Source organism: Pieris napi, chromosome 8 (assembly GCF_905475465.1).
Source record: "Pieris napi chromosome 8, ilPieNapi1.2, whole genome shotgun sequence".
Taxonomy (NCBI): domain Eukaryota; kingdom Metazoa; phylum Arthropoda; class Insecta; order Lepidoptera; family Pieridae; genus Pieris; species Pieris napi.
In genome coordinates, this window is record NC_062241.1 from 7,089,345 (window position 1) to 7,111,454 (window position 22,110).

Sequence of the window (22,110 nt, forward strand, 5' to 3'; positions counted from 1 at the left end):
CATGAAGCAGATTCAGGAATCTGAGGGCCAAACCAAAATAAAGGTTGTAGCGCCACTGCTTTATTTTTATCTAACCAATTACAATTAAATTAAACTTAATTTAAAAAGCAAGTCATTTACTTCCAATGAATAGTGTCTACAAAATTGTAAATAAATTTCTGGACTTCCAAGAAATTGTATTTGCAAACATTTTTCGTTATGCATCAGTCATAACCCATATGTGGCTAGCTCCATATATTATTTATCAATTGTATAAATTATTGGATCCGAGCTGACCCCAACATTTTAGGGTCATTTTATGACCGACGTCTAGTTTATCACGATTTATAGGTTACATTACGGGTTTCCGTGGTACCTACTGCAATACTTCCTACCTATTCGTCATTTTTCTAGTAAAACATACTACGGTATAGTTGGGTAATTAAAATTAAAGATGAAGATATATTATTAGCTATTGACAGCGACTTCGCACGGAATTTTAATTTTAAAAATTCCTAAGTTTCATAAAACGCTTTTTAGCGATAAAATTGACAAGAAGAATCTTTTCTGCCTTATTGATAAAGAATAAAACAGTTTATTTACCACCATTTTACCTAAAGTGCTAATCTATCCTTTTTCATCATAGCATTAACACAATTTGACTGACAGAGACACAGAGAGACGTAGATAGTGCGAAAAGACTCATTAAGGTTTTAAGGATAGTCTTTTGTTTAAAGTGACATAGGCGGGACCCCTAGAAAAAATGTTGACATCAAGGCTCTTAAAACGAAAAAAAAAAACATCTTATCGCAAATCTGATAGACCAATTTTGCTCTGATTTTAAAAAAGAACCTATTTTAATCAATGCGCACAACTATTCTATGATGTGTTATAATATATTTTAAGTTCTTACTGTATACCAATGAATTGCCTTGTTGTATCCGCAAATGGCCTCGTAAAACAATGAGGAGGTCACTGCGGAGGTCCAGAAAACCCAAAACTGTCATTTATCCTAATCCAATCACCTATATTATGGACAATTGGTTTTTGTTATACCGTCCAAGATATGCGCAGTAGCGGTTGCATTTGTTTTTCTAGACCCTTTGGAAGATACATACTTTAAAACATTTATTTATAATATTTTTTACTCTGTGGCTATCAATAACTGTATATTTTATATGCAATATTTATTAGCAAAAATTAAGTGATTTGAATTTCTAGAAATGCAACGAAAAAGATTAATACATGTTGAGATTTAAATTTTACCTTTTTATTGTTACAACACCAAAAAAAAAAAAATATTTTTTAGTTTAAAGCGAACCTCACTAAACTAAAAGCCACCCACTATACCTAATCTAACTGAAAATTTCAAGTATGTTATTTTATATTGTTTGTTATATGTTTGTTATATGTTTATTTATTTTTATTTTTCAATAAAATAAGCTACCTTCACAAATTACTCCAATGCGGTAACAATTTACATACAAAGCAATAGAAAAAAAAACAACTCAACATTAAAGATTAACAAATTAAAGTACATATTTACAAAAAGACTAACTATTTCTTACAGTATAGGAACTGACATGAAGCAGACCTTTAGTCAAAACGTCTTTAATTATTTCCATATATTGATTCATGTGGATCCTTTTCGAGAGGTTAGTTTTCGCTGTGTTATGGGATAGACATTTATACAAAATATCTAATAAGTTGATAATTTTAAGTAGACGGTCCATGGGCGGATAGTGAACGTGTAGGGCTCTAAGCTATTACGGGGAAGTCGCCCGTAATAGACGCACACAAAAATACACTGACCGAAAACAAGTGACGGGGAATTCCCCGTTCCGTTCGATAGACGCTAAGTGCGTGCTCAAGGGTTGATTGATCTCAGGGACTCCAATGTTATGATGGGATTTTTTTTAATTTCAGATATGTTTTTTAATTTAAAATAACGGCTATTGTTTTCAGTGGGACTGGGGGATGTACCTTTGTATACACGGGGCTCTGGGCTTGCAGCCCAAAAAGCCATTAGCCGCCCCTAAGACTATCAGCCTCTCATACAAACTCAAATTATATTTGATATTAATCTTCTCTTACCCACAAAGCCTTGTGGTCTGTTAATTTGACAAAAAAACTATCGCGAAAATCTTTAACTTAGGCCACACAATTGACCGATTGTCTTAACCCAAAGTATCTAAAAATGCATCAGATAGCCAAAAACCGGACGGTTATGTCTCATAAAATGCTTTTCGGTAGTTCCGATAAGCGTTTGTTCAGGAGAGATCGACTTAAATGGAATCCTGGCAATAAAATTGCACTTGACTACGAGTGGATAACATTCTTTTCTTTCCATATTGTGTGGTCTTAGGGGATCTTTTATTGTATTTCTATTGTATATTTAATTATTTTTAAATTCTTCAAATTATTGAAGATTATATAAGATTATAAACTTAATTAGTATTATAGGTTTAGTATCTGCTTACAAACCCGAGTTATAGAAGGGGTTATCAGTCATCTGGTGTAAAGTGAATCGCCAATGGTCACTCAATGCAAGAGGGCTCGCAAGTGCGTTGCCGGCCTTTTAAGAATACAAATTAACGTTTTAACTCAACAATTTACAAAATTTTAAATTTTGAACGAATAAATATTTAATTTATATACAGCTTACAAGTAGGTTTATAATCAGAGGGATAAATATCTGTAAATCTTTAGTAATTTAAAAATACTCCTTGAAGAAAATTTTGTTAATGCAGGAGAGCAGGGTATTCTAAATTTTATTTTTCTATTTATCTTTGCAAATTCGTGAAATAAATTACACCTGATCTCCTCAATACAATAAGACATTGGTACAATAAGACGTTTCTATTCATTATTTGGGTGTAGGGTGTGCTCATAAAGCCGGCCTGGGGTCAGCCGATCGGCGAATTATGTAAAGTGTCCGGTCATTACGGACATAGACCGACAGCTCTATCTACACTATTTACTGCGACTGAGACGTTTTGATACTTGTAATAATTTCCAGTCAGTTTGTATCTCGTTTACTGACGTTTACATTCAATACAGTTAAACAAAATACTTTTAATTACAAAAACGATAAGAATTATCTTTGTCTTTTAATTAATTTGTATTTATCTAAAACTCTATACCTACGTAAATGCTTGTTTAAGAAACCTTAAAAAGTGAGAGTTTCGCGAAAGTTCTTCTAAACCAGGTAATGAGTGCAAGCGTAAGAGATTTAAACTCCGATTACAAGACGGCGCTAAGAGGGATCTTCAGGACTAGGTACTAGGTAGCCTAGTAGCTAGCTAGAGTATTTCTGATATACATATAAGATTATATATCTTTTTATATGGAATTGATTCAAATAAAGGATAGGATATTTATTTTGTTATTAACACACTATACTAATTACATTATTCTAAACCTAAATAACAATAGAACAATACCTGAAAACAAGGAAACGACATTTTATTATAAAATTATCAATTCCTTTTTACAATTTCACAATCAAACAATTTATTAATAACGATGACTTTTCACTTGTCAAACTTCTTCTTTCAACCAAGATGGCTGATGGCGTCATCTATTACATATCAAAGAAACATGCAAGTTTCTTTACATACAGTTAAAGGAGCCTTTTAACATAAAAATACATTTCTCGGAATAAATGATTATAATCAAATAATTTCTTATTAAATTTCTTATTATTATTATAATTTTTTATTCAAATAATTTATTTATTACTCTAGTGCCTAGTGAAGACAGAACAAGTGGCATTAAACACCTAGACGATAGCAAGTATCAAAATAGATTAATCCTCAAAAAGTATAGTTCGCGGCACGTGTGGGTTACGGCGGCCAGTCTTGAGGGTAGTTTTATTAAGAATTACAATTATTTATTTAGGCAGAGCAATGCGAATATATCTGTATGTAAATACGCGTTATTTGTTAGGGCGTGTGTATTTATCCAATTCTGTGGTCAGAAGGGCAGCCAATTTGACAGTTGACATATTGGACGAACACATGACATACAAGCACTACTACAATAAAAAACAAGCACACAACAATAATTTAAATATTTCGATTTTTTAATTTTAAAATCATAACATATTTCCAACAATATGAAAAACCTACAAACTATTCCAGCCGTGATCTTGGTTTATATTGCGACTTATCTAAATAGAACTAACAATATAAAAATGAGTTCTTGAGATCATCTTAGGTAAACAAACTTGTTAGCTAACGATATTATGCAAATCATTATTCATACTGTTTTTCAAAAGGGTGTACTGTGCCCTAATCTTACACTTTGATATTTAGCAAAGTTGTGAATTCTATTCAAAATTACCAACATTCTCATTTTGAACTCTATTCGATTGTTTTTAGGTTTAAAATAACTCAATATCAGGCAAAGTTTCCAAGTAGAGTTGTTATTAGTAATGACATTCGCTCATAGATGGCGCTAGCGGCGATGCAAATTTTGTAATTTCCATTGATAAAAAATTGGGGATTCGGGAAAATCTGATTGGGAAAACATCTGTAAGTTATTCCAAGTTATTATAATGTAATAAGATTAAGGTGTTCGCTTATTATTTCACAATGTGTTTTTGATATGGGGTGGGTGTGTTTTTTGTAAATTACGCGAGAAAATGAAATTTTCTGTATCGGTAAGTATGTTGGGGCTTAACTTGAGTAGATAATTATTGTATATCCTAAAAATCGATTATAGAAATTTAAACAAAACCTCTTTAAAGAGTATGATCGCGTTAAACAACATTATTTGCATTAATTGACGTTTCTTGAATGCGCTTTTATGAAATTGTGGTCAGCGACAGACTAATTACATCGCGATATTTGTAATAGACAGCTCAAAGACATTAATATAATGTTGTAAAAATAGGTAATTTACCTTTAGATACCTTATACTAAATTACCATTAGATATATAAAATAATAGATTAAAAGTAACTAAAAGAATGTGTGAAAAGTATGTCTTAAACGCAAGTAAATATTAAGTCATTTCAAAATATCTTTGACTATAAATTTCTACATCAAAAATTATGTGTTATTGATATTAACATAAATGCATTTTGATTACCCGTAAACTGAATACCATGAGCCAAGTCATAAAATCCAGGTTCAGTCGGACACCGTTTAAGTTGATCTTACAATGCTGCAATTTTAAAAATTTATTTTATAATATAATATGCATAAAATAGTGCAATTTAATTATCCGTAATAAGTGATAACATCCGGGCAACCTGAAATATTAAAATAATATAACATTATATAAATCATCAATTATAAACATAAAATACCTATTTCTATAAATATATTCCTAATAATATATTATATATACCTGATATAATATATTATTAGGAATATTAAGTTGTAATTTCAAAAGTATGTATTTTACTGGCTTACTGCCATCTAGTGGCGTAAAGTTCAACGAAAAGAGTGGACTCGTCAGGTTTGACTATTTACCGCAAGATGGCGTTAGCTGCATTATTAATGATTAAAAATGTGCTTACTGCGATTTAAGTATAATTATATGTTGATGTTTATGTTTAGTTAGAGATGTTATGTGTAAATAATTATAGCAAAAGTATCATTGTTTTAATGGATGTTTAAATTGTTTCAGATATTTTGCGCAAGAGAACTGGTAAATAGCTAATAAGCTTTTATTTAACTATAGTAATTATTTAATATTGTGCTGTAAATTACGATATTTATTGTAAAAGTACATAAGAGCATTTTACAAAGAATTTAAAGACATATAGTTATTTGTAATGGTAGTTTATAATTACATACCTAAAAAACGATGCAACTGGGCAGTGACATTTTTTGTCCGATTACTTTACAACTGATTTAATAAACTTTCTAAAAGCGTAACCATTAATTAACAGCCATATAATATAGCCCAGTTAGTAGCAAAGTGTATCTACAAAATTATATCCGTACAATAAAATTATGCGAAAAAGACGATAAACCCTTTTAAGATCTTTAAAATCTTTACCCCTAGTTGTGGGTACTTTTAATTCTCTTAATAGACCTAATTAAATGGACGAGTTGCCAGTTAACGAACCATGAAACAAATACTTCTTACCTTAAGCGTTATTGTAAGGAACTCCCTCTAATGAATAGAAAATTTTATTGGACAATTATGTTTTTCGCATTTTCTTTCCGATCTTATTATACATAAATTCTTTAGTAACGCTATTTCTAGAATTGAATGGTGGTTCAATCTCATTGAGTTAATTAATTTTGCTATTTATGATTTAATAAACTATTTGCCAACATACTTATTATTATTTCTATGTTTTACTAGTAAAATGTTATTTATTGTGAAATAGTTGACTAGCCTTCAGTGCCGTGTGAGTTTCAAAAGAAGTTGAAGAGTCATTATAATCGAATCCCGTGAAGACACATTTCTATTAGGTTAGTCTAATAGAAATACAGAATACGAAATTCCACCCGTATCAGCTCGACGTCCGCCGTTCCACAACTGAGCGTTCTTCAAGGCAGTTTTTGCCGCGCACCACCACTATGTGGAACCAGCTGCCCACTGAAGTATTTCCGAACCAATTCGACTTAGGGTCCTTCAAGAAAAGAGCGTACCAATTCTTAAAAGGTCGGCAACGCACTCGCGAGCCCTCTGGCATTGAGAGTGTCCATGGGCGGCGTTATCACTTAACATCAGGTGAGCCTCCTGCCCGTTTGCCCCGCGGTCTTGTTCATATATATTATCTCTATGCGATTAATGGGTTAATTTTCTTAAGCCATATCAAAGAGAAAGATATTCAAAATAATATAAATCATGCTCGATCGCAATTTATTTGGCTCGTATCACCCCCGTGAATCGTGCGATATCGACAGGGTTAATAACATAGAATAAAACAGATTGTTCAAGGGGCCAAATCGACCGACTACCAGAAATTAATCATAAATAATTCTGACGGCCTTCCTTATTTCAGTATTTTTATAGAGTTTTTTTAATGGTTATTCGGTCACAACCCTGATTATCCTTTGTATAAAAGCAAGGCCATTCACTTAATTCCTAGTATGGTACGTAATACGAACCGAGTGCTCGACTTCTTAATTAGAAGAAGATCTGCTGAGAAGAGTTTATTTACGCGCTAATTATATTTCTGTTAGATGGACAATTTAAGAATGCGCTATGACACTACGCTACCCTGTGACGGAATTAACCCGTCTATAATCGTGGGACATAGCTACTAGTATCACTACATAGTAATTAGTATAAAACAAAGTCGCTTTCTCTGTCCCTATTTCCCTTTGTATGCTTAAATCTTTGAAACTACACAACGGATTTTGATGCGGTTTTTTTAATAGATAGAGTGATTCAAGAGGAAGGTTTATATGTATAATAACATCCATTAAATAGTGGAGAAGTACTGTTATTTTTGAGGTTTCTAATGTGATGTCGTAAATAATTACATTTTTTCCGCTTACATTGCAAACGCACGCTGAACCCTACGAGTTTTATCAAAATAATGTACTAAGTATTGTACACATTGCAAAGGTCTACAGAAAAGTCCGTGATGGTATATGTCTATCTCTTATGGATAACCCACAATAACTTTTTTTTGTCATTTACTTTTTACGACAAATAATGGCTAATTTTCGAAGCGATTTTAACCAATACAGCATTAATCCTTAACCAATTAAATACCTTGAATACATTGTTCATTTAATATAGATCTATATGGCCCTTTACACCGTCTGATTTAAGTGAATATTTTCGAAGATATTACAGACTTAAAAATTGCGGGACGTAGCGTTTGCGGCGGTACCGGCCGGCCGCACAGTTTTTCTGTAGTGTATTTAGTATCAGCATTGCACCCGTGCGAGGCCGGGGCGGGTCGCTAGTATACGTATATAATAAGTCGACAAGATCAAAAACAAAGCATCAAATGTTTAAGCAATATATTTTACATATATATTACTTTATGAGGATAGACAAACTTCGATGTGAAGCGTCTTCAGGAATCCATCTTGCTAGTTCGAGACGTAATCTATATGGTAATGCGAACACCTTGACGCATACCTGAGTACTATAATAATTCTGAAATTATTATTAATTTGGTAAGGTACTACATATTTATGTAAGAAATTCAGTAAAAAGTTTTTAGGGTATACTTTGGGATGTCTACTTAAATATATACGTATATATCTTTTGAAGTTATTTCTCAATATATACGTGTCTATTATAAGTATCGCCATACAGCGAGGATATGCTACCAGCGTTAAAGGTACTGGCCACAGGGACCAAACTTTTTAAACTTGTTTTAATTTTCTTTTTATTAATTATTTTTAGTATGTAAATTTATTAAATATCTGAGTTATAATTATAATTTCTTATTATAATTATATATAGTAATAATAATATCACAGACTTATTGTATCCTAGTCTTTCGTTAATTTTAAATATTATCTATAGATTCAATTCAGCATTATTATACCTTTTTGAAGATGTAAGTCAATTTCGTGATACACAATTTTAAAAGTAAAAGGGATACCTCTAGCACCGAAACAAATTAGAAGATTTGGTTTCTTATTTGTTATGTAGGAGGGAGAAAGCACATTCGTTTAAATTTAAAAATGACATTTCGATAAGGTGGGGTCGTATGTATGTATAGTTTAAGGTGTATTATCGAATTAAATGGTGTAGGATGGTATAATTTTAGTTTTAGTATGAACTTTACGATTTTTGTCAAGTATTCATACACATACGATATTTTTTTAATAGAGACCTTATCGACTTCGAAAGTAAACTATACAAATGAAGAGAAATGTGGAATATGTATAGATTTTAATTATTATTTTATATAACGGCTAAAAGAAAAACGCTGTTTCTTGTTAGAATTATATAATACGTATATACCAAAGTTTTAGAACCCGTTTTTATAATTTTAAAAAGTAATCTGAAATGTTGTTCATGGTTAGATATAATAGGTATCTAATGAGATATATTAATTAAAAAGAATTATTTTAAAGGATTAGTATACCTACTACAATTTTTTTTTTTTCAATTACATATTTCGAAGCGCGTAATTAATATTGCAATATTTTTAGTTGTATAATTTCATTAAAATAAATTACAATAATTATGGCTAATACAGAGTAATATAATGTTGACTGAATTTTCTAGAATACTTGTGAATAGCTTAAACTTAGCTAAGGTTCATTAACAGTCTACTGTTCTATATTGACACTATGTTCGTGTATCCGAGATACCGCTCTTGCACTTATATTCACTACACCAGTTTAAGTAACTCAAAAGGTTTAGTTCTCTTTAGGCAAAAACAAATATGGACTATGAAAATTTTGATTAACAAATAATATTAAATCAACTCTTCCTTATACAATCTGTGTATAGCTCTTGTAATTGATAGACAATTACATTTCTTGGAAAAATCCACCAAACCATTGAGGCGCATTCACAATGACAGCAATAAATAAGGTCAGACGCAGCCAGGTGCGTAATTCGCGAACACTCTAGGGAGAACACGCCCTTGCGCTAAGAAAAAGGATTGCCTCTTATTATTTTTATTAGCTATCTCTTGTTCTCAATTGTTATTGTACAGGATGTTGCTTAAAACTAGAACATGAATCGCCTTCAAATGATATGTGTGTGTTTTCTATAACTTTCTTTCTGATAACTGACTACTCTAAGAGAAGTTGTTTTCCATATAACTTATTTGCGGATATAAGTTGATACGTTACATTTATAGAACAGGGAGCTAATGCTAGCTCACCTGATGTTAACTGATACTGCCGCCCATAGATACTCTCAATGCCAGAGGGCTCGCTGGCCTTCTATGAATTGGTATGCTCTTTTCTTGGAGGACCCTAAGTCGAACTGTCGAAAATATGAGACGTTACAAAAGGACAAATTTAAAACTTAATTTTAATTTATAAAAAAATAACCAGTGGCGCTACAACCCTTGGAAAGGGTATATATATATGTGTGTCTTTTCTAATATGCAAGTGGGTGATCAGCCATCATGCCTGGACATGGGCGGACACGCCATGAACTTTTTATTTTAAAGCATGTTGGTTTTCACATGATGTTTGCTGATCACAACACTGCGATGAAATCTATATTGGTGCACAGTCGGGGCTCGAACCTGAAGCTGTTCAACCAACTCTGCTCAATTTAAGTTTGCTATTATTATAACAACCTGTATAACACACTCAAATACAAAAATATGTTAAGCAAAGCACCTCTGTACAAAAATTGTAACCCGTGTAATGACAGTTTAAAGCTCTCGATCCGAGCCATTTGCCAGAGGCATTGTTTAAATTCATGACCAGTTTAAGTTGACCTATAAGTATTTTTCGAAATATTAGTCTTTCATAGTTAGTAAACTATTTAAATGTGTGTGTTATTAATGCGTATACATTAAACCTATGCAGTAATTGCATGCTTTTGTATATTTAGCTTTTTTTATTCAAGTATCTTTCAGTCTATTAGATATAATTGCTTTTTTCAAGGTGAATTGGTATAATTCATAAAAACAAAAAGTATGTTTTTTTTTAAGATTTTTTCATAGACGTAGTTATGCGCTAGTATTAAAAAACAATAGTTTTCAATTTGTCATACTATAAATAAAATACCAAAGTCTCGCGTTCTTTGTACTCGTATAGTATGCAAAATAATATTAGTGACTCCCACGGAACTACGATTTTTCTTTATCGTAATTGGATAGCAGCTATTTTTTGCATATAAAATACTATGTAAAATCTTAAAGAATCCTAGTATGTTTGATTTAGAGATTTCATGATTTTAAAACATCGTACTAAAAACGAAGTTCAATTTATTCTGGTCGCGGTAATGTCGCGCCTTATTGTCTATTGCACTGGAATCATAGACACGAGTTTTTATTATCTGTGGGGGCGTTTTAAAGTAACTCGCTTAAGGGTCCTTACAAGGGGTGAAGCTGTGTTTGCTATCTCCTAATGTTTTATTAAAATTTACTATTTGGCTTACAATAAAAAAAAATATAAGCTTTTAAAAAATTGTTATTTTAAAACAACAAATACATTTATAAAAATATAATAATCTTATTTTGTTTCATAAATAAGATTGGCCAAATTTAAACAATTACTTTCCTTATTGTTTTTGTTGTTTTATAAATATACTTAAATGTTCTTTAGTTTCGATCAAAGAATAAGAAACGATCGATAAATACGAATAAAAATATTTAGCTCTTAATATGTAACCCACTAAACCATGGCGTCATAAATATATTAAAGTGTTGCCCAACTGCTAAGCAGGAAACGGTAGTCGATTCGAACCCTGACCAGAATTAATTATTTGATCAATGTCTGTCGCTACATAACTACCAAAGATGGATGTGAATATAAATTAATTTCACATATTTTTATTATTACGTACTAGAATGATATTATCAGTCACAGTACATTTTAATATTGACAACTTAATTTTTTTTTTTTCGTTTTTATAAAAAAATTTAACCATTCGCAACTTTCATGTACCTATGTTTTTTTATGCTCGATTTCTAGAAAAAAATCAACAAAAACCTTGTAATAATACCTATAATAAACCAATGACTTAAAAGCGTGATATACAAAAATCATAGGAAGAATAAGAAGAAATAAAAAATACGCTATTATTTTAATTTTAAAGCTTTTACAATTCACAGGTATCATAATAAAAAAATCCACTGGCTGAATTTCCATACTTGTAATCTGGAGTTCACAAAAATAAATTATGTAAATTGTATTCGTTGAAAAAGTTCAAATTCTCTGTGGTATCGTCTTTAAGTGGTTGCCAAGTGCGAAGTGGCTCAAAGAAAAATCACACCCGATGCATTTTTTAGAGGAATTTCTTTGCGGGACATTTTAATGTTTATTTATGTGAGGGGTTAATATTAATGGGGTTTTATAGGAGATACCCATTTTGATTTATTATAATCATGTTCTATATAATGGTTTACCTATCTGAATTATTTTCTTATTACATGATAATTTATTTATTGTAGATATTATAGTTATCTTGTTTTAACGTTGACCTGGAAGTATAGTTTAGTATAAAACTCCATCAACAAGTGTATCAAAGTTGAAAGATTTGAACAGGCTTGTTAGCAATCTTCTTATTGATAGAAATTCCATGTAACTGGTTCAATCTTATTAAGTACATAACAACTAAAAAATGACCAAAATATGACAAGGATAAAAGGGAAAATATTCATAGTTTGGATTACACAAATCTCTGTCCATCAGGCGGCTTGACGTCCCATCGCAAAAATCTGACATGACAAATGACAGCTGCTCTTATCGCCCAGTGTTAGTTGACCTCCCCATGACCAAACTATAAAAACATATCGAGATCAGTGTATATTATAGAGAGGTCTGCTTATTCTGGTCAGTTGCCTTAGAAGGGGTCCTTGACAAACGGTTGTACTATCTTACACTTAATAAGAATTACTGAATCGCCAAAATTGCATGTCTAGGGAATGTCGAAATAAAAACAATTAAATTTGATATGTGTAACAAATTATAAAATATTAACGAACTTAAATATTAAAAAGAACTTATACCTTCTAAGACTATTTAACATTTAAATATTCTTTTTAGTCTGTGGTCGTAAAAAATAGTTCACATCTATTTAAAAACAGAAGTGTCATCGCCGAGATCCATTACGTACAGTTTTATGGCCATTTTCACGGGAACGTATGCGGTCACTGCGCACCTTATGCATACTTTATTACACTCGATAAAATAAATAGTCTGTTTAATAATCTGCGCATGCACCGTCACTGGCCAGAGCACTCAGTATGGCCGGTGAGTACTATTTCAGAAATGCGCTGTAACGGTCTCTGCGCGTGATCGAGGCGTCATTTGAATTTTGACATTCGGTGAAATTCGGCCATAGATTGGCCAATTGAATACATTTAGAGATATAAATTGTCAAACATAATCGGTTACAAGTTCAATCGACTTCTAAATTATTATATTACTAGTGGACCCGACAGACGTTGTCCTGCATGATATTTCAAGCGATTAGTAAAGCAAAGTATGAAAGTACGGACTGAAGCGCCATCTGGCGGGCTGATTTGTGAATCTAAACCATTCCCAGATCCCCTTGAACACACAAAAAATTTCATCAAAATCGGTCCAGTCGTTTGAGAGAAGTTCAGTGACATTCACACTCACAGAAGAATTATATATATAAAGATTTACATATAGTATAAAAATTATGTAAGGTAATAAATCAATGTAAAAATAAATTTATTTATCAAGAGATGGCGCTAGTAGTACACGGTACTTTGTTAAATCGCGATATCAATGTGTTTTGGCGAGGGGATAAGTACTTTACAATTGAAACTTGAAATTAACTTTGCGCAGAGGCAATATCGTAACCAATGAGGTTTATCCGAGGTGCGATTATTGCTAGTTGAAAACTTTACCAATACCCCGCCGTGTGGACGTGAAATACCGTCCGCTATGGCAATTTTTGAACGGCCGTTAAGGCCATATAAACTTATTTAAACTTAGAATGACTGATGACTCATAATTTAATACGAAATTACGAATGTGAATTGTGAAATTTACACTAGTAACTAAGTAAGTAGTAACACTAACACTACTTCAGTCTAGGTTTATAGACTTTATACAATACACTAAAATCTGAATACTGAATACTGATGTTTAATTTCTAATAAGTAAATTTAACCGAAAATTTGGCATACATTTTTTAATGCAATGTGTGCCTTTGTGAATGAGGTTCTAACAATGGTGGTAAGAGATTTTTAAGGTAAATGAGTAATCACTAATCAGCCTTCCTACCAACCCAAAATAAAATTTGATTCCCCAAAAATCAAAACCATATTATATGTGTTATTTTTTTGGAGTTTATGGCCTGGTATCTAGATCTTTAGGCCATCTCAATGTGTTAGATTAACAATTACCATAGATTTTCATTAATCGGTTTTGTAGTATAAGTACTTCATACGACATCGTTGCCGCATGAGGAGGTTACACAATTTTCATCTATGGAAATAAACATTTTGAACATTAGGCCTACAATGGCTAACATGACACGTATTTTTTGTCAACTTGACATAACTCATGGTCGATTTTTGACATTTCATGTTCAGAAATCTATGACATTGATATTATCTGTGGCAATTTGCGGATAAATTATGACTTAATCTGAACCTTTGTTGCGGTGAATAGGTGGCCGTAGTTTTATAGCCATTGAAAAACTATTATAAATCACGAATTAAACTATGTTCGTTGTTTATTACCAATTTGTTATTTTTTGCTTGACTATAAATTATGTCTCTAATATTTTGACAAAAGTGGCGTTAGGATAATTTACGAACAACTAAAACAGTTTTTATAAACGTACACTTGACAGTTTAAATCAAAATTACTATTTATTTAATTATATATAAATTAAACTACAAGTTTTCTAGTTTTAAACATATTAAGTTTAATGCGACTCAATAGACAAATGGGGATTTACTTAAATTTTTATAGATATATTAAAATAAATTAAATATTATTAGAGTTAATTACTTAGTAATGAGCTGGGTTAAAGTTATCTATGTCAAACTTTTTGAGTAGAGTACAGATAAAACCTATGATATTCTTATAAGATACGGCATTTTTATTTAAACATAAAGCAAATTATCTAAGTTTTACTTCAACAGGTGCCATCGTTCCTTATAATTCTACTAAAAAGGTGAAATATAATATTTCCTGTTCTAAACCATATATTACAACCCTAATCGCACACAAAATCAAAGTTTTATTGCAACAAAAGAAATAAATTACATAAAACAAACGCCAACGATTAAGCTATAAAATAGCTACTGTTTTTTGACACTACCTTTCCACGAACATATAAAACTCAAGAACGATTTGTTTATATCGCATTAACAAGAATACGGGCTTAATAAAGTAATAAAAACGGACCTGGGGCGGGTTATAATTTCGCTATTAATATTCAATTTCACCCCAAAACTTGGTGCTTCAAAGAAAAATCTAAGATCAGATCAGAGATCTCAGTTCGCGGATTCTCAGTAGCATTTGGGGGTTGTGTAAACACAAAGTTTATGTTTTTCTTCTTAGATACTTGTCAAATTTTCAACTGAATTAAGAACAACAAATTTTGCTTAAATATTAAAAAAAAATATCAGTTTCAGGTTCTTATGATTTCTACGAAATACGCAAAAATACCTGATGTTAATTAAGACATGCCGTCTACAATGGTTGCAAATGAGTTGTCTGCTTATAAATTAACTAGCTGATCCGACAAACGTCGTTTTGCCATGTACATATATCATTTATAATAAAAAATATGGGTTGATCGTAGAGGGGTGAAAATTAGGGGTGGTATGTATTTTTTAATGCTGTATCATAAAAAAAATAAAAATAAATCTAAAATAAAAAATAAAAATTAGGGGTGGACTACCCTTAACATTTAGGGGGATGAAAAATAGATATTGTCCGATTCTCAGACATACCCAATATGCACACAAAATTTCATGAGAATCGGTCAAGCCGTTTCGGAGGAGTTTAACTACAAACACCGCGACACAATAATTTTATATATAAGATTATTCAACAACTTCACATTCCTAGTGGTTCCATTAAATTAATACATAATAATAAACACTATTTACATCACAATTTCAGACTACTATACTACTCTATACACAGGGTAAAATAAAGTTATGACAAAGGGTAACTGGTAGTTTACTTCAAATGTAGTTAATAAATACGCAGTTTATAAAAAATGGTTCTTTAAAAGATGCTCGTACGCATTATTAAAACTGTACTAGTAAAACTTGATTGTCGGTGAGGTCATTTAAGCCAGATCATAAAACTGACCTGATGGTATCAAGTGACCATGTGGGTTTATGAATGAACGAGATATGGTTGTGATAGTGTTATTGCGTGGTGTAGGTGTTGAGTAGGCTTTAATTGGAGTATGGATCTAATTGTAGGTAGTGGGATGAAAATTTTCAAAAGGTTATTTGGTCCTACTATATTTTGGGATTACTTATTTATTTATTTATTTACACTTTGTAGCATTATAATATAAAAAAATTAACATAATTACATGTAAAGGAAAGGCAACTGGCGGCCTTATCGCTTTCGAGCGAAAGTACATAAGGTTGGCAAGAAGTGCAAAAATACATATATTACATATAGTTATTAAAATAAGAAAAAAAAAAGAAACTAAACAGGAACAAAAACTAAACTAATAAAGGATACATTAAAAAAAGTAAAAAGTGGACATGCATCATAAAAATTTAATTTAAGATCAGTCTCACGTCAGTTAGTAGGTATTACGAAAGTTAGGGATACGATGTGGGCAGGTAATGTTTGTACAGAAGACATTTAAAGGAATTGATGGAGAAGGAGCTAAGCGAATAGGGACGGGAAGTGAATTCCATAGCCTAACTGCAGAGACCTTAAAGGACTCGCCAAGAAAGGAGGAGTTATGAGAAGGGATTTCTAGGATATAGTTTTCGGAAGAGCGTAAGCTATAGTTATGGGATGCCAAAAATTAAAAATCGTTTTTGAGATAGGAATGAGTTTTAGGGTTGAACAGGATGGAATATAAGAGATGGAGAACATGAGCATCACGTCGCTGACGAATGGGATAAGCAAATAACATGTATATAGACATCCAAACATTCTAATCTATTTTAGGTAATATTGAGGCTATGCACTGTATGCAGTCTTTCCTTTACGACCAATATGGTAGAACAATTAAGAAAATGCCGCCGATTTAATTGTGTACCTGAAATTCGGGTTTAAATTAAATAATCTATCTAGGACAAAACTAAAATACCTACGCATTAATGGACTATTATTAGAGTACCAAAATAAAAATCCTTTTCGCATTACCTTTCATCCTCGCCATCAAGTACGATTCAGGCATGCCTGTAATAATAAAACGAAAGCTATGTTTGTTCCTGCTTTTTCATCCTTCTCCTTCATTCCTCCCCTTAATTAGCCATTTCTCCTTAAAAATACTTTACACGACATAACGTCTAGCACTCCCCAGAAGCCCAGGTACCTGAGATTTTTGACGGCTGATTATCGAGATCATAATGCGAGCTCAGATTTACGACGTCGTAAACTCGGCCGCACAATGCTGTTGACAAACGGGCGCCTACGCACCATATATAGAAAGATTTTTGTAGATATTCCTTTTATTTATTTATAAAAGCTTGCCAACGCTTGGCACATTAATACATTGACAGAAGAAAAATAAAATACAGTTTTCAATGTGTCAAACACTTACTGGCAAACATAGCATAGGTACAAGAAGTAATAAAATTAATTAATCTAAACAATAAAAAAAAAATTAAACAAACACTAAACGAAAATCGCTCTCAAAGTCTGAGGTGAGCAACTATGGATGTCCAGATCCAGCTCGTTTAATAGAATGCTCAATCTGGTAGTTCTACTCTACAGAAGCAGGGGAACGTTTTCTGTTTATACTTGATAATTATTGGCATAAAATTGAACCGCGTTTTTAGACAACGTTACAAGTCAACAGGTGACATTTAAATTAATTGTAACCATAATCTTATAAATTGAATCTTTATTTTCGATTTATTCGACAGTTATTTTTGAATTCGATAAATTTTTTCCATGCATCTTAAATGGTGATGCTTTCCGCACCTATTATCGGAGCCACACTTTGGTTCCAATTTGTATAACATGTTCCTTTTCTTCTTTTTTGTTACGTGTAGCCTTATTGGTGCAATGAAACTATCTGTACCTGCTACTGTCACAGACTTATAAGTGCTAAAATGTTCAAGTATAAGTTATTTTAGTTAACTAGCTATTCTATTATAATAAAATAGTACCCAACAACAGAGTGTCCCCTTAATAGAAACTGTAAGTAGTCTTATAGGACAATTTCTTATGTAAAATATTACGTTTCGTAAATTAGAATAGCTTATAATACTTAGTCTTAAGCTAGATTGTATTGTTAAATGATGTCTTTATGCTGAGAGAATAAAAAATAAGCTGTATTTTGAAAATTGAACGTATTATCCACTCAATTATAACGTATAGAACTATCATAACTAAACAAAAGGTACACTTTTATTAAGTTTAAATTCTATTGAGGAGTAATACGTTTGTCTGTTTATTACTTTAATAAATACTTACACGGTAGCTCTTTGAACCAATACTGATTCAATGATAAAGATTTTATGACTTGACCATTCTTTTGATATTTTAATTTGCCCAATTCTGTTCGATTTAAAATGTTTAAATAAATAGACTGTATACAAATTGTATTTAGGTTAGTAATTGTTTAAATTACCTATTTAGTCACCGTCCCAGAGATTGTGTGATAGTGCAAGAATAAAAACAAGAGAAAGGAAAATCGGAAAAGTTTTAAGAAGTATGCACATAACTTAAGAATATTCTCAAAACTATTTTTGTTCATATCAGTGTGTCGGCGATGTGGTGGACATTAGGAGATGGAGATGGATATGCGTTCCAACATCCCATGATTTTATTTTAATTTTAACAATAATCATCAATAAGAAAATGAATTATAGAGCCTAGTCTTTTGGTACAAACTATGCCCAAAATAATATATACACGTAGGTTTTCATTATACATTTTGGAAGGAAATTAAAAAAAACACACACACAAACATAGTCTTCCATTGGCACAATACATGTAATTATTTATTACCATATAAGTTATGTAAGAGCTGCCACAAGCAATTTGAATTTTCTTAATAAGTATTAAGTATATAACTTAAGTTACTAGGTATATATATTCTAAATGGGTTCCTAAGATGTCATAAAAACACACACACATTTACACATTTCCACACACATCTCGACGAGCTAATTATTAGCTTATTGTCTTTGTTAGTCATCGTATATAATAATCTGTTTGTGGCTATATTTTGAATTGTATTTTTTAAAGCTGTTTATTAATAAACAGTTTAATAAAATGCAGAAGAAAAATGCTCAGAATTCCTGTACTCTGTCATCAAGTAACCCTCCACTGCTACAAATTAAAGGCGTGTTATAAATAGCCCTGCGACACTCGGGGCCTGAGATGATTAATGCGAAATGAAATTAAAACAAGTGCGATAATGTTATTTTTATCTTTCATTTTATTTATGGTCTCAAACATTTATTAACTTTCTAGATCTTTCGGACGCTTTCATGTCGTCATTTACCTGTTTATAAATTATTTAAAAAGAGGATTTTTTTATAACATATACCACCAGGATCATATAGATCATCACCAAGACGAAGACCATAAAAAACAATATGATGTTCAAAGTAGAGTTTGTTATAATGTCACGCGCACTGCTAAAACTTTTTATAAATACCTATTTATAAAAAGTGTTTTTAATAAACAAAATATTCTTATACATAGCCCAGATTTTTTATTTTATTTACTAAAATTTCGTTACATTATAAAAAAATACAAGGAACATTTACTATTAGGGATGCAACGGGCGGCTTTATCTCTAACGTAATCGATCTCTTCCAGGCAACTATAGTAGGGAAAATAAATATACACGAAGAGTAAAGTGCAAGAAGTGCATAACTAAATTAAGAAAAATAAAATTACAAGTAACACTGAAAATTTTACAATTACCAATTTTTATCTAAAATAAAAATAAAAAAAGGTAATACCTACATGAATTGCAAAAGTCACGATTGAGCAGGATAGGCTATGGTTAAGAAGTGTTCATGTAGTTTTTAGTTTACCATATACATATTTATATAACATATTAAAATTGTTTGTATCATATATACTTTTTTCTTATATATTGGTAGAATTAGTAAAAAACAACATACCGTTAAAACAATACTTTCAACACAAAATTTACAAGTATTATTTTCCCACCCAACGATTTATTTACTACGGATCTAAGATCGATATTGGCCAAATAATAATAGTTTTTATTTAAAAGAAAAATAAGCCGATCATGTGTTTATTCCATATTATGATAACAAAAACGAACTTCGACATATTAATGCCTACTAATAAGATTTTGTACATAAATATTATAATCAAAAACAAAGCTATGAAAATACCAAATTTCTTTAAGACTACCATTTATTAGCATTTCCATTAAGAGTGAGAAAAAGATTCTCCTCGGTGCTGTTAAAAGAAAGCAAAATTACGCCCAAGGGCCTCCTATACCGCGTCTGAAAATTTCGCGAGATTTATTTGAATAAATTATCTATACCTGCAGTGAAGGGTTGTTTTGTCACATTATAAATGGGACCCGTTACAAAGAAAATTATGTTTAATAAAAATTTGACTAAACCTATATCTTTATATATATAATTCTTCTGTGAGTGTGTATGTCACTGAACTTCTCTCAAACGACTGGACCGATTTTGATGAAATTTTTTGTGTGTGTTCAAGGGGATCTGGGAATGGTTTAGATTCACAAATCAGCCCGCCAGATGGCGCTGCAGTCAGTACTTTCATACTTTGCTTTACTAATTGCTTGAAATATCATGCAGGACAACGTCTGTCGGGTCCACTAGTCTAATATATAAAATTCTAGTGTCGCGGTGTTTGTAGTTAAACTCCTCCGAAACGACTGGACCGATTCTCATAAAATTTTGTGTGGATATTGGGTATGTCTGAGAATCGGACAACATCTATTTTTCATCCCCCTAAATCTTAAGGATAGTCCACCCCTAAATATTTTTTTTTTGTTTTTAGATATTTTTTTCTGTTTTTATTTTTTATGATACAGCATTAAAAAGTACTTACAACCCCTAACTTTCACCCCTCTACGATAAACCCCTATTTTTTTATTATAAATGATATACATGGCAAAACGACACTTGCCAGGTCAACTAGTAGTATATAATTTTGGTAAACTACGGTGTCGTAATAAATTTAAAACATTTAACAAACCGTTTCAATGTATTCAACAATAAATTTGATAATACTAAGAAACCATATTGCCAAATAAAATACATTACGACTTACAATTCCTTTGAAAGCGGATGACATCATCGTTTGAAGAGAAAACAATGGGCGAAAGAGACATACAGGAAATAGTTGATATTCTAAAAACAAATTGCAATAAACGGTCGATGTATCGTTAGACGTTTAATCGATTTTCAACTCTATAACAATCAAATACAGTTGGTTTCACAATTATTCATCTATTCTACACGAATGACAAGTGAACACGAATTAAATCTGTAAAACAAAAGTCGTTGGTCTGAATTTTAAATTTCGAATGTTAAGTCTTAAGCCTGTTTGAATTGGGCTCTGCGATTGGTCATTTGGGATTCAGCTCGCGAATTTGATAGATCGACGGTTGGCAATGGCGGGGATTCGTTTGACCAGAAAAATAGATTTCTTTGATATCAAAGGGTCAATCGTAAGCGAAAATAGCGCGCTTCATCTGTTATCAACTGATATGAGTTGAATATAGAAACTTTTAGACCCCTTTGATGAGATTTTACCCGTTTTTTGTAAAGTTAAAAGTAAAATCTTAGTTAAGTAATCAATTCACCAATTATTTTAAAGTATATACGGCATATATTAGATACATATTACTGAATCTATCCAATATAGAGTATTAAAATTAACGTACAAGATGTTGCCATGGCAACTGACTTTACAGACTGTCTAATCCTGAATTTGTTTCTGTCACGATGAATGGAAAGTGTTACCATATTTAAATTTTGTTCAAAGCGTTTTTAACTATTAAAAACAAACGGCAAGGCAAGTGGCAAACGGACAGGAGGCTCACCTGATGTTAAGTGATATAGGCACTCACACTGTCAGAAGGCTTACAAGTGCGTTGCCGGCCTTATAGGAATTAGTTCGGAAATAATTCAGTGGGCAGCTGGTTCCACCGCGCATGCGCAGAAAAAGTGCTCTAGAAAAATAAACTCATCTGAACACTCTCCGTGGTCAATGCGGTAGAAGGTACATAGAGACAGAGTGACTGGTCGTCGACGATTCGAATCACTCTTCGTTGAATACGGTCAAGTGGAAGGAGCTGGTACTGCGTGACTCCCGCCCAGAGATGAGTACAGTACTCCATGTGGGGTCAAATTTGCGCTTTATAGAGTTGCAAGCGGAGGCCCGGTGTG

General features: G+C 31.8%; 1 protein-coding gene and 1 non-coding gene across 2 annotated transcripts in view; both read left to right on the forward strand.

Annotated features, from left to right (window-relative positions):
* The window catches only part of LOC125051746 (protein trachealess), a 98,614-nt gene that overhangs the window by 15,049 nt on the left and 61,455 nt on the right, over positions 1-22,110 (forward strand). Inside the window, exon 2 of the mRNA XM_047652285.1 lies at positions 5,616-5,636. The gene's annotated coding sequence lies outside the window, so the exon portion shown is untranslated. The remainder of the gene's footprint in view (positions 1-5,615; positions 5,637-22,110) is intronic.
* Positions 13,358-13,496, forward strand: LOC125052082. Its single transcript, XR_007117398.1, has one exon. It is a non-coding gene; the product is annotated as a U4 spliceosomal RNA (small nuclear RNA).